The sequence below is a fragment of the Pavona decussata genome, unplaced genomic scaffold (genome assembly GCF_977016875.1).
Source record: "Pavona decussata unplaced genomic scaffold, jaPavDecu1.1 SCAFFOLD_141, whole genome shotgun sequence".
Classification (NCBI taxonomy): Eukaryota; Metazoa; Cnidaria; class Anthozoa; order Scleractinia; family Agariciidae; genus Pavona; species Pavona decussata.
Window position 1 is genome coordinate 1328588 of NW_028145554.1, and position 14570 is coordinate 1343157.

A 14570-nucleotide genomic window follows, 5' to 3' on the forward strand; every position below is an offset into this window, starting at 1 on the left:
TATGCTCCATTGCCGCTAACAACTATTTTTCTTGGACATCTCCCCATTCGTTGTGACTGCGCTTTTTACCAGGAACAAATATTGTTTAAAATATTAAGCTTAGATAATAATTCTGTTTTATGCTTTTTATTTGTTTGTACACGAGTAGGCTTACTCTAGGCAACCTGGTGATCTTCATTGCACATGCACACTTTGCAGAATTTAATTTCATGTAACAGCTTTCACCCTGCATTATGCTGTGTAAAGACAAGAAAATCTATAACAAAATTGTTTTTTTCTCTTCTCTTTACTAGAAATATAATAACATCTGCTTCATGTGCTATTATGTTCATCTTACATATTCAAAATGCAGTGTCTGGTAACATTTCACTTTTTTTGCCAGGTACTCTGACATTACCCTCAAGACCTTCTTTGAGGCAGTCACTAGGGACTGATTTGCTGCCATGGCGTTTAGCACTTAGGACACTACGGAGACCATCATATCCACCCCTAGCACAGATGAGACTTATCTGCTGCAGATTTAGACCTGAAGCAGCAATCATTTTTGCCACTGATTTCAAAAGTATCTTATTTAAAACAAGAGCATTAAAAGTGGGGAAATTTGAGTTCATCTGTGCATGATGTTGGAGAGACTCATAGACAAACTCTACATTAAAGCTATGTGAAAATAATAATAATAATAATAATAATAATAATAATAATAATAATAGTAATAATAATAATCATAATAATCATAATCATAATCATAATCATAATAATAATAATCATAATCATAATAATAATTTAAATTAAAAAATATATCTTTAATAAAATATTTCACACAAATTGCTATTTACACGTTAAAAGTATATATATAAAAAAGAACTATTAAAAACCTATTCACAATTTATTTCGATTAAAAAAGAGACTATTTTCAAGCATGATGTTTTTGTAAAGAAAAAGAAAAAAAAACAAATGTCATGAAGTTAAAAAAATAATCGGCATTTTAAAATCAGCTCCCCTTGATTAAAAGAAAAATAATAATAATAATAATAATGATAATAATAATAATAATAATAATAATAATAATAATGATAATGATAATGATAATAAAAACAGAATTAGGAGGTTTAAGTTAAAGGAGCAGCTCCCTAAGGGATTTCACATCCTTAAGGCCATTGTGTGCGTCATAGTTTTTGTTTAAGCAGTCCTTAACAAATTCTTCTTGTTTGTACGACTTTCGACCTGGTAACAATTGTTTGAGCATGGGTAATGTGTCAACAAACCCTATTATCACATTTTGTAATTCACTCAACAAATTGGCTGCCAATAATGCACGGATCAGAATTCAATCTAGAGTCAAACACTTTTCCATTATAGGCTACTAAAATAACTTTGCTCCGCAATGACTTTAGGAACCGCAAAAATCCCTTAAGGTATTCAGTTAGGGCCAGGGCTTTGACACGTCTTGATTTATATAAGAGCTGCCCAGCTACCACATTCAATTCGTTGGCTTTGAAGGCTTGTGCGGAAATTCCATGTTTGGGCATGGCACATCTGTCAAAGTTTGCTTCATTTCATTTCCCGAACACTGTGCTGCAGATAATTGACATATCTCTGCACTATTCAAACCTGCAGAAGAAAGAAGGAATTAACCCATTGAATCCCACATCCGCCAAAACCAGCATTGGAAAAGCTTATGTATTAATGTGCCACTTGTTATGTCATCACTCCTACTACTAGAAGGTGTTTTTGGTAATCAGCCAAGAGAGTAGAAGTCAAAACATAAGCCTAAATGATTCTGGTGGAATTATATGGGCTGGGGATGTATATGATTAAGCTTCATTACAGTTGTATATGTTCCCCACTAAATCAACGACTTTTGTTTATTTGGCAGCAATTTGTCAAGATGTTTCTTCATTTGAATCAATTATCTGTCAGAAATCAACTTTCTGTGGAATATTATTGGTGTAGTGTAACACCCAGCTAATCGTTTGTTGCATTATACATGCACATCTCAATTTGTCAACAAGAATTGCATGCATGAAGCTTATATGTCGTAAGTTAGAAGTGACACATGCATTTTTTTTTAACATGTACAATGTATTAAAATGAAGTCAAACATAATAAAACAAAGTGTTACTCATTTCATTAATCAGCAAGAAAGGGTACTTTTACGTATAATGGAGGTTTCAAGGTCAAACGCAACAAGTGTTGATTTCTGGAAATCAGCTGAACTCAAAGGGGAGGATGTAGGTCGATCAAATGGAGTGGGGATTGAAGTTAAATCTGCTTGACTGGCACTGAACTGTACACCACTTTCATATGTTGTCCCTTCAAGTACTGCTGCCTGGTCTGTGTGTGAATTCCTAGCCTTCTTTTTAACTATTCTGTTTATTTTGTAAGCTTTAGTAGTCTCCCTCTTTTTTCGTTTCCTGTACTGTTCATCTCGGTTTGTATTGAACTTCATTGTGATACTTGTAGTAGACAGACTGTTTGCTTCATTGACCTAAAATAAGACAACATAAATTATTGCCTGTTGTTGCTTTCAATTTTACTGTACAACGTAACTTTACAGAATCCATCAGGTTTTGCTTTGCAATAATATCATAATCTTGTCACATTCCTTTGTTATTTGTGCATATCTTTACTGCTAATTTCTCTCATGAGTATTGAAGGGGTATATTTAGTTATAATTTAGCAGAAAGATAAAGTATACTTTTTTTCTTTCCCTTATATGTTGAATAAAATAGTAGTTAAACTAACGACACTGCATGGCTAGTTGCGGTATTTTTTTTTTTTTTGCTTAGTTATTGTTTTCAAATTAGATACTATACTTTACATACTATACTGATTTTCCACTGCTTTTGGTTGCTACTGCAAAAGTAACTCTTCCCTCTGGGCTGACTGAACCAGAAAAGTGAAGACGTTTGGAGGGCATGAACAGATACTGACTTATTAAAGGATTCATTGCTCTGTGTTGACCCTAGTGGCACCAGCTTGTCTGAATAACTTGAGAAGAGCTCAAAAACATTAAAAAAAGGAAAAATATTTATTTCAGTACTACTTGAAGTTTCCACAGTGCAAGAGAATTGTAAAACTGACCTTGGCACATAACAAATTCAAAAAAATGCAGGCCTAATATGAAACAAGTAGATACATGATACAGTGAACTCCATCCCACACAAAATACTCAAGGGACAAGCATTTTTTATATATGTGTTGACATTACAGGGCTGTCTACTGTATGTAAAAGCTGGGTATCCTTTGAGGAAAGAACAGCTCTTTACCTGTACCAGATCGGCTTTAAGGTTGTCTCCCTAAAGGTCCATCCCATGTGGCAGTGACTGATGCTTGTAATTTTCGGGATTTTTCTGGTACTGGCATCACGAACACAGGAACTGTGATATCCAAATGCATGGTTTTGGATGACTTTGCAGCCTTTACAGATGCCTTCTGGGTTACCTTTATTCTGAGTTAACACATATCCATAACACTTGACAAGATAGTCTATCCCAGATTTGCACATTGACTTGTGGCTGGTGGACAGTCTCATTAGGTGACCATAGAGTGCTTTCTTAGCATGTCCAACATCAGACTAATCTGAGTATCAGGCTTTTCGGGGGGGGGGGGGGGGGTTGGGGAGAGGGGGGAAGAGAGGAAGGGGAAAAGGGAAGAAAATCCTGACACAAAAGCATTGAGACGAGTATTCCGCCCCCTCGATGAGCATGACGCTTCGCCGTAAATAGTAGCCAATCCAAATAACTTCCGGTCATGCAACTGTCATGTCAGCGATGACCGCTGTGAGAGATATGAATTGAAGTTACACAGACAGCTCTATTGCAAAAGACTCTCCAAACAAAATATTTTCTGTTGAGCACCACTGAGCAGAATTCGCGACTAAATACAGCTTCATTACGGGCGGAAAATACAAATCTCACAGTTCAGGATGGCAAGAAGTGATGACAAAAACGCAGCCGTGACTAATCAAAAGACAAATAGCCATGATAAGAAACACATATCTCAGCTACGAAAACAAATAGGCGGCCGGATAAAGATTATTAAACAATTCAAATCCTAACTAGAGAGGCTGTACTTTCACCGGACGCACTGAAACAAGCTAAACGTACCAAACCCAAATAAATGCCTCAACGGGTATAAGAATAGTCTCCCTCGCAGCCTTTTTTTGGGCTGTCACGCAACGCTCCCCCAAAAAACGGCTGCGAGGGAGACTAGTATAAGAACGACGGTTGCTCAACAGGCGATAAACGCAGCACTCGTAACCCAGAAATGACAGAAATGACCTTTGATATCAAAATGCAAAACATGCGACAGTTGCATTGTTTAGTCTATCATGGTAATTTTTGTTTCCGGCGGTGTGACGTAACCTTGTGTGTTTCGTCCAATCAGCGCCAACGTCCAACATTCGGACGTTCGACACAAACTTCTGAAAGGTTTTGTGTCAGGCCTTCCTTTCCTTTTCTCCCCCTTCCCCTCCCCCTCCCCCTCCCCTTCCCCTTCCCCCCTCCCCTTAGGAAGGCCTGATACTCAGGCTAACATCAGAACAGACACCAATCTGTTCACTAACATTATCATGGATATGGGATATGGTGGTAGTATCCCCATCCATGATAATGTTGTCAACACTGTATTCTACAGATTTTGTTTCTCCAGTGTTGTCAACTTTCATTTCCCCTGCCAAACCTTTTGTTAGTTCAATACCCATGGAAGGCTCCATTGATTTAGCAGAACCTGCAAGAACAACAATGTAAATATTAGATTCTACACAACTGCAGTATTTATATAAATATATGTATATATAAAAATAGTTCTTATAACTACCCATACACCATATAATTGAGATAATTTTGGAAATTGTATGGTCAATAAAGCAAACAGACCATTGACCAGAAAGGACTGAAGGGAGATTGGATATTCTAGAGGAGTGGCAGGGATATGAACCTTTATTTGAAATACCATGACACAACAGCACTGTGATGGAAATTCAGATCAGTTCAAACAACCTGACTACTGCTTTTATGAAAGGTAAACCGTATTAATAAAATAAAACATATTAAAAAAACTGAAAAAAAGTTAAAGCTTTGTAAAGTGGGTAGCTACTGAGGACACTATAGAGGGATACACGTCAAAGTAAGAAAAGAAATTGTAGTACATGTAATTTGTACGCACCTGTCCAGTCGTGTAGACACTGGTGTTTGTGTGGTACATGGCATTTTCATTTTGCATTATCACAGATACGACAACTCTTGCATCTCACAGCATAACTAAGAACTTGTCCAGTTTGTGCCCTAAATATCAATGATGAATGACCTTAAAATAAAGTGCAATAAATTACTGCACACTTAAAGGCAACAGATTATTTACAGTGAAAGTAGATTAGAGGAAAGCCCCTCCTTTTGTTACTGCCAATAAGTTGTGCGCATCTCAGGATGGTGCCTACTAATATTTTTTGCATGTTTTTTGCCTGTATATGAAAAGCATGCAGATCTTAGCAAGTATAATTGAATTCCGAAATTGTAATTAGGGGTGACCACAAATTATTCTGAAATAATAAAGCTTCAGTTTGAAAAATGGTGCCAAATACTAGTCGACTCTGTCAACTCACTATATAGTCTACTTCAAACCACCTCAAAGTAAACACAAGAATGACTACCTGAAGGTTAAGGCTAATATGAAGTATGAAAGTAACCATTCATTATAAATATAAGAATCTGTTCTGGAAGTTCACTGCTGTTTATTATTAATCGAGATGGTGTCTTTGTGTGTGTTTGTTTTTGCTTTATTATATAATTTTTTGTTGCAAGAAATCTCGCAAATGATATTTCCAGTCCATAGTGAATGAATAGTCTTCCATCAAAATTCTTCCAAAATACACCATTTCACTCTCCTGAACTAGACCGGCGTGTGAAATAACCCCATGGAATTCCATGAAACTCCATGGAATTCCATGGAAAATTTTCCATGGAAATCCATGGAAAACAAATCCATGCATAACAAAAGAGACTGACTCGTTTTCTATTCTACTTTTCCTGAATATTTTCCTACAGATTATATTGAGACTTGAAAACAAACAAACAAACAAACAAAACAAAACAAACAAACAAAAAAACAACAATAACAACAACCTATGATGATACATACCTGACAAACTATTACAAGCTCTGCCAGATCCCCGCTTTTGCCAGCCGGCATCAAAGCTCGCGTTTAGTTTTGCTTTGTTTCTGTGTCAAAGTAAACGGAATTTGGTGAGAAAATAAAGTGTTGGCCGAATACAATGAATCAATAATTATTATTCGGGGAATTCTAGTTATACGAAACTTGCAATTATTTGCACGAATTGTGCAGGTGTTTATAGATGTCTAAAGTTACAAATTTTCAATTCTTTTAAGAATATCAACCAACATAGCGCAGACTATAAATAAAATTTTGTCTCTTAATATATCCCAATATTTGTCAAAAGAAGAGTCAACTGGCTCGAGATCAGCAGCAAATGATTGAGAGACTCCGCACAGCCCACATATTTATCGCATAATTCTTTCAAGTTAACCTAGTATTAACCATACAATAAAAAATACTACTTTTCTTACCCTGCAGTCTCCTTAGATTTGGTTTCCACTACGGCCTCTACCTCCTTTCTGACAACATCCCGGCACGATTCTTTCGTGTCTTTTGAAATTCCCTCTCTTGCCTCGTCCTCTCGCAATTTGTATGTTTGCTTTGGTAGCCATGGAATATTAAGTGTTGTCAAGAACACATTCATTCCCGTCGCCCCAATTCCAGCATTTATCGACCCTTTTGCAAACAATATTGAGAAAAACAATAAAAAGATCGTTTCGGCTTCCCGCGTGTGAAAAACTCGCCGGTTGAAACATAGTAAATACGGACAAAGAGCATGAATATCATAACAAATTTCACAAACCTGTTGCCGCCTTTGTATTGATGTCCCATATTGGACGTCCAATGCTCTTTTTTTCCAGGGTTGCGATGAGTTTTCCCGATCTTGATGGCATTTACTTGCGAGCACTCCTCGCATTGGACGTACAATATGGATCCAAGACCCTGTATGTTTTCCTCTGTGGTGTTAACCAAGTTTAACTTTTTCTTACACTCCGAGCATCCGTCCCTCAGTTGATCCACCAGAAAACCTAGTTCTACAATCCTTCTCCCTTCCCTCCGACTCCATTTCCTTTTAGGTGATGGTTCAGTAACCGCATCAGTTTCGATCATGTGTTTTGTTTTTGTTTGGTCCGCGGTGTGCAATACTCGTCTGTGTTTCGTTTTGGATGACAGAAATGTACCATTTCGTCTCCTCTTATGCTCTTTCACCGTAGGTAGCATACTTTTAACACCGTAAGTAAATTTACAGCCGCTGTAAGAGGAAAACGAAACGAGAGAGGACCGGAAATCAACACTTGTAAATCGAGAAACCCTTTCAAGACCCGAGTTTCTCGGATCATCGCCTGATGCGCAGAACGTATGCGCAGTAACAATAGTAGGCACCGGCCTTAAATAGCAAGTAATAGCATATAACGCGAGAGGTGAGATGAGTACGACTTTAAGTTTATGCATAACATGTGTATTGGCCTTTCTGACCGCGCGCAAAACAATGATCTAGTTTTTCGATCGGGATCGAACAATTCGAGTGATTGATGGCTGTAATAAGTATCATATTCCAAGACTACTGGTCAGGTGTGATCTGTTAGAGTGATTATGAACACTGGGATGCTAAATTTAAGTTAAATTGAAATAAAGCTAGTTTTAAATGCCTGGCTACAAGATGTGAGGGTAGAAGTGGCTACCCTTAGCCTAGGAACCTAATTCCGGCCCGATTCCCGGAGGTAGGAATTCGTCACGCAACGATTGAGCGTGTTCCTTCGCTTACTTTGTTGAAGAATCCAACTTGCTGCAAGCCTTTAATTATAATTTACGATCAAGAAATTCAACAGACCGTTTGATTTCATGGTCCAACGTTCATTGCTTCGGCTTGTCGAAATTGAGACGGATTCAAATAAACTTCAAGAGAGCTGAAACGGATGTTTGAGATAAATGGCTTGTTGTTCGCCTTTGGTTTGCTGTTCACTTAAAAGCTGGGTTTAATGGAAAGGCGTACTAAAATCACCTTTAAAAGCTACTCGTTTCTCTAAAACAACATCGGAAAATTTTCCCATCTTAACATCACGTCCGCATTTAAAAACAAACATGACATTTTGCATTTGTATTGTCTTGAAAAATAATCCGGGAGTGTATTTCATTTGGTATCGAACGATGAAACAGCAGTATTACATCCTTCTTACAACATATAGGAAACTTTTTTATGTCAAATTAGCTTAAAGGTTAAACGTAATCATTGAAACATTGATAGAGTGCGTGCATTCAGGTGACTTCACGGTATTAGCTGAAATAGTGCAATTTATCCAAATTTAAAATTTGATTACTTCGCACTGAATCATTTCCCCATAAAATCCTTAGGGAATCTAAAAGAACGACTCTTCGGCTCTCAAAATCCAAATTTTTGAGGCATTCTATTCAGTACCACATGCTGAAATAGTAGGTTATTTTTGGCCCATTTTACATCTTGATAAATGAAGTTCGGACAAATCTATTCACATTGTGAATGTAAATTGTCGAGAATTGCTAAAATTGCTTTTAATACACATTTTGGTATCACTCTACAAAATCTGATGGATTTTATTTTTCTTAAGTGTCTTATTTCGTATTTCTAAATCGCCCCAAAATACAAGCTCAAGAAGCGGCATTTTCACAGAATTTGATTATTATCGATTTTCTCGAGAATGAATCGATATTTAGCTAAAAAACTATGCAGTGATTTGTTTCACCTTGAGGTCCACCTAACTTGAGAATATGGGCCGAATTGATTTTTGAGCTGTTGCCACCAAATGTTTGACCGATGGTAACATTTGCTCTTTTTTACCGAATTTATACTAGGGACGAATTATCCGTCTCAGACGGATAATCCGTCTCTAGTATAAATCTGGTGCGAAGACGAATTATGGAGCAAAATTCGTCCGAGGCTGATTCGTCTGTTAGCACGTCTTTTCGGATAATTCATCTTAGACGGATTATCCATCTCTAAATTTATATCTAGACGTAGACGGTTTTTTGACGAAATTTACTCAGGAGAGGGACTGGTCTCTATATTTTCGCAACGTTTCCTGGGATGCTTATTTCAAGTTGGCGTCCCGTAAGGAATCTGCGTCCTTGAAAGTAATCGCAGAGAAGAAAGGGAAAACAAACAAGAAGTTGACTTGGACAGAACAAGACACGGACGGCTTCGCGGAAGTTATATCTGATCCACTCTACAGAGGAAGTGATTACACCGTTGCATGCATGTCTAATGCTCTTCTTGATGTGTTTGTCAACAATTGCAACGCTACGAGTGCCGCCATATTGGTTTTGACCTCTACTACCCAAGCTTCCACTCGGCTTCTCAACACCCAAACACCCGTCGTGTAACCCGCGTAAAATATCTAGACAAATTATTCGTCAAAATTCGTCTTCGGATTTATACTTAGACGAGGTAATTCGTCTCTAGTATAAATTCAGCCATAATATGTACTTGTTATTAATATAGAACTTCAATTTTTAAAACATTCACGACGTAAAATGTATAAGAAAAAATGTCAATTGCAACATAAAGAGGTGATTGCAGATCTATCGTTTATCCCACGCCTGGCTTTATCAACACAGTTGATAACTAAAGTTAAAAAGGCGACCACGAAGAGATTCGTGTGCCGACGCTTCTAGTGTAACGTTAGCAACATTCTTTTTTTCTTTCCCCGGACGCAGCACACAGTTTCTTTTCTTTCCCTTGTTGTCTATCTGGTCATTTTTGCCCTTCTTTCTTACCAACCTTCGCTTCTAAAATTCTTTTGTACATATTTGAGAATCTTGGGCTATACCTGTGGGCCTGGGTTTTTAATTAAATGTGTTAGGGAGGTCAGTTTCTTGAAACGAGGAGTAAAAGACTTAAAGTTTCTTAATTAAGTTGTGCCCGCTTTCTTTCTTTTTAAATCAATAAATTCATTATTATGAGCATAAATTGCCCCATGGTTTAAGACGGTATGTCAGGCAGGAGGGAAAGTGACCTGAATGTAGCTACCTTGTTTTCCCATTTATTTAAGCTACATGCACCCTGGGCTAAAGGATAGTGTCCTTGATTTAGCCTTTTCTTCTTCATAAGACCGCTAAGTTTACAAAATAACCACTGTCTGAAGGATTTAGGCTTTAGCAGGGTGGATGCAAGTTGCTAGGGAAAGGGAATTACTGACTGACCACATGATTAACATTGTCTCTGCTAACAACAGTATTGTAAGGAGACAATAATAGTCTCCCTCGAAATATCAAATTAGGAAGCAGTAATGCTAAAGCCTCCGCTAAACGATTAAACATTTCGCTCAATATCGTATTTGTCACATAAAACATTCGGTGGCTAAACGGGGCAAACGATTAAGCCATGATCACATACTTTCAAAATGGATAAACAAAAGTCTTGCAAATCTTAATTCCTTCGAAGAAGATGTATGACCTCCTCACTGCCGTTGGGGCAAATAGCGACTCATTGTATAGCACCGATTCCGGTCTAAACGAGATTCACAACTGTGTGTCATGAGCATTCACTTACAAAGCTAGTGGATGTCTTTCGAGTGCATTGAGCAGCTCACTTGCATACGTAACAAAGAGAAGACTGCCTTGTGGCAAACCATAATTGAAATCTACGTGTGCAAGATCTGTAGTGCTCATCAGCCTCCCCCCTTGACGTACAAAGTATTGTTCGGATGTGATGATCCTGTAGTTGCTTTTTATCTCCCTGTCATTTTTTGTGTGTATTGGGTACTTTCCAAGTATTGTGGATCGATTAAAAACATATGTCAGGGAGGGTGCATGTTCCTTTTGCTGCAAGGTCCAGGATCGTAGGGGAGGAGGGGGAATATTATTCCAGGCTATTGATTCATTTTCATTTAGAGTTTGAAGTAATTTTACTCGAACTTAGTAATAATTTATGAAAAGAAATCAAAAAAAAAAAATCTCTATCAAAAAGTAAATTAGAAAATAAGATCTCAATTGTCACAACCTTGGTTGAAATCTAATTTTATTTCTCCGAAAATACAATGCTTTTTCAAACACTCGGGAAGCATTTTTTATTACTTACTTTAACCTCAGCTACATTCAGTTTTCTTAAACTGAAATAACTAAAGTCGCCGCATAAATACGTCTGCAGATTGTAGAGGTGATAATTTTGTGATAGAAGTCTATACAGATTGCAGAAAACGTATTTTTCCAAAACGTGGAAGATCAGTAGAGTCCACTAAGTACTATAGTTTCTCGTCTTCGGTGCCGAAATCCTCCATGACAAGCTGGGGATGGTATCTAACTAGTGCTTAAAATTTTCTCCATTCATTACAGCTATTATTAGTTCCTAAATAGGTTTACTTTGTACCGGTTACAGATTAACTTTCTCTTTAACAAGACCGCATATAATTGCAACTGAATCTCCTTTGAGTTTGGGAATTCAATACGCGTTCAATGAACTCTAGGCCCACTATAGGCCCAAAACGTGCTAATGAGATCCCGTTAGCAGCTATCAGCAACAATGAATGTGTTGATTATCTCAACTTTACGGACCAGAGGTTTCATTTTACTCCGACAAACAGCAATCACAAGGAGGAAAAATCAGGTATCCCACAATGCCTCGCTTCCAACTATATTATCAACTCGATGTTGACAAGCGATCTCGCATTTGCGATGGGGCTTCTTGGAGTGAACGCTGATCTGCCCTCTCCGTCGCCATTGCTTTACGTGAATTGCTTAAATTTAGACAGTCAGAGTTATGTCAATTCGTCAAACTTAGCCTGTTGTCGGTTTCTAACGGTCATGGGACACGTTAGTTTTAGCGAGACGAGAGCGGCGTCTTTGCTTGTTTGTGCAATCAGAAACATTGAACGGCCGCTTGCCACTCGACTCTTCTTCGACTTCTTCCATGCATTTACCGTTTGCTTGAATATCGACTAAAAAGGAAGCATTTATGTCACCACTTGATGTCCTTAAACGAATAGAATTGACCAGAATCGTGCTTAAAGTACTGTTCATTTCGACCGGGAAAACGAGTGATCGTTCAAAAGCAGTTTATACTATAAAAGCATCGTGCAGTTGTTGACATTTTTGGCGCCAATTTAGGCAAACTTCAACGAACACAAATTCCTTGAAAACATGGGGACTTAAGAGGACCTTGAATAAAATTTAAAGGAGATACTATTCTAGCAACAACAGGCAAGATTTTACGCTAATGTACCCAGGATTGAAGTCGCTAGGTTCAAATTTGGGTCAAGCATTTGAAAGCCGCGAACGAACAAAGCGAGTCGATCGTGCATACCACTCCAAACAATTGTATGTTTTTCTTTATTCTTAGGCAAATTAGCTGCGAAATTGTAATGCAAGCTTGAACTTAATTGTTAAAACAATACACAAAACGATTCAACTTACATTCTCAGATCCTGAATAAGGAAAAATAGCCACTTGAAATTCAGTCGATTTCGGACCGCGTTCTCGCCTTCGCATTGATATTTGACACCTCCTAGTCGATATTTTTTCGCGGAGACTCGTGGGATATCTGATTTCTCCTCCTTCCAGCAATCAAGTGTTCTCACTTTTGAATGAACTTAGCCAATCAAAAGCTACAGGTCTTGATAAGATATGTGCGAAATTAACCGGAGAATGTGCTCAGTTGATTTGCACTCTTATTTGTGCGATCTTCAATCGCTCTCTTAGCACAGGTGTATTCCCAAAGGAATAGAAATACGCTTTAAGTACTCCTCTGTTCAAACAGGGAAGTTAGACTGGTGATATGAACAACTAGCGCGCCATCTCTGTCATCTCCGTCGTGGCTAAAGTATTCGAAAGAATAACCTACGATCAATTATACAATTATATTTTTCAACATAATATTATCTCAAGAATCAATCTGGATTTCGGCCTCTCCACTCTACGGTTACTGCTCTACTGGAGGCTAACGATAGTTGGGCGTATAACATTGATCACGGTAAAGTTAACGACGTAATATTTATCCACTTAAAGAAGGCCTTTGATACAGTAGACCATGCCATATTATCAACTAATTTAGGTGCCTACGGAATTCAAGGAAATGCTTAAAATTGGTTCAAGTCCTACTTAGAAAATCGAACACAAAAATGTTCTCTCAATGCTTCACTTTCCAAAACAGGCTCTCTCTCTAATGTGGTATTCCTCAAGGGCAATATTGGGTCCTCTTCTGTTCTTATTGTACATTAATGGCTTGCCAAATTGCTTGTCGAATTCTTATCCTCGAATGTATGCTGATGACACACATCTTACATATGCTGATACCCAAGTGAACGCCATTCAATCTTGTGATTCTAGTCTCAACGAAGATTTGAAAAACATCAGAGAAAGGCTAATTGCAAACAAACTTACACTGAATATGACCAAGACATAGTTTATGCTAATTGGCTCCAGTCAAAAGTTAAGCACTCTGTCACTCCTATTCATAACACTCCTAATCATATGTAAATTTGAAATACGCTTTAACAATGCGGCTAGTTAGGCCAAATGAGAATATCATCGTGATGATTACGTAATGATTACGTAAGTGCAGTGTCATAAATAGCGAGCGGACTGTCAACTCCACTCACACTCAGTTTTTCCAGCGGAACGAGGGGAAGGAAACTTTGAGTTTGGTTTTGGCGGTTCGACCCTCGCGATAGTTTAGATAGATGACAGACGCTGCAGATGCTGTTCAACACCCAAATCCTGAACCACCAGCGGCGCCGAATGCTGCACCCGGTGAACCTGTTGTAGAACAGTCGCAGCCAGTCGGACAAGTGGCGGTGGCTCCCGCGGCCAACCAACAGGAACTAGAGGTGATTATTATTCTATTTCCAGAACAGTCGTGTTTTACGCTTCCCTTTTTGTTTTGTTTTTTTCTCTTAAAACCATGAACTGTCTACAACGGAGGCAGAGCAGTGTTTTTAAAATGCCACTGGACAATAACTGATTTATTGCTTTGTTCGTAAAATGATGGTTCGATGGAAATCAAACGCTGATCACGGACGGGGAAAGCAAGGAATGTGTTTGTTTTTGTTCATGAAATGATGGTTCGATGGAAGTCGAACGCTGATTATGGACGGGAAAAAGCATGGAATGTGTTTGCTCTGTTCGTAAAACATGAAATTATGTACCGCCCATATGTTTTTCCGCCCTCTGTATTGGTTGGACCAGTATTGAAATTCTTGGGAAACTGCGAGAAACCCTTTACACTTGTCGTCATGGTTACTTATCCAAGGAAGTACTGGTGGCCTGTTGTTACGGGGAAAGCAGTTTAGGCATTGAAATTGCCTTCTATGGGCGACGCAGAGGCCCTGCTACTCCCATAAAAGCATGGTTGGGTGCCCCATAAATACGGCATCCCTGGCGATCTCTGGGCATTTGCAGTACGCTACTAGGAAAAAAAAAAACGAGAAAAAAACACAAAATAACTTAATAATAGAAAAGCCTTTTGTAGTTCATGTTGCTGGACA

General features: G+C 38.2%; 1 pseudogene; it reads right to left on the reverse strand.

Moving 5' to 3' along the window:
- Window positions 1–1480: 1480 nt before the first annotated feature.
- LOC146466763 (uncharacterized) lies at window positions 1481–7338 on the reverse strand (annotated as a pseudogene).
- Window positions 7339–14570: the final 7232 nt, after the last annotated feature.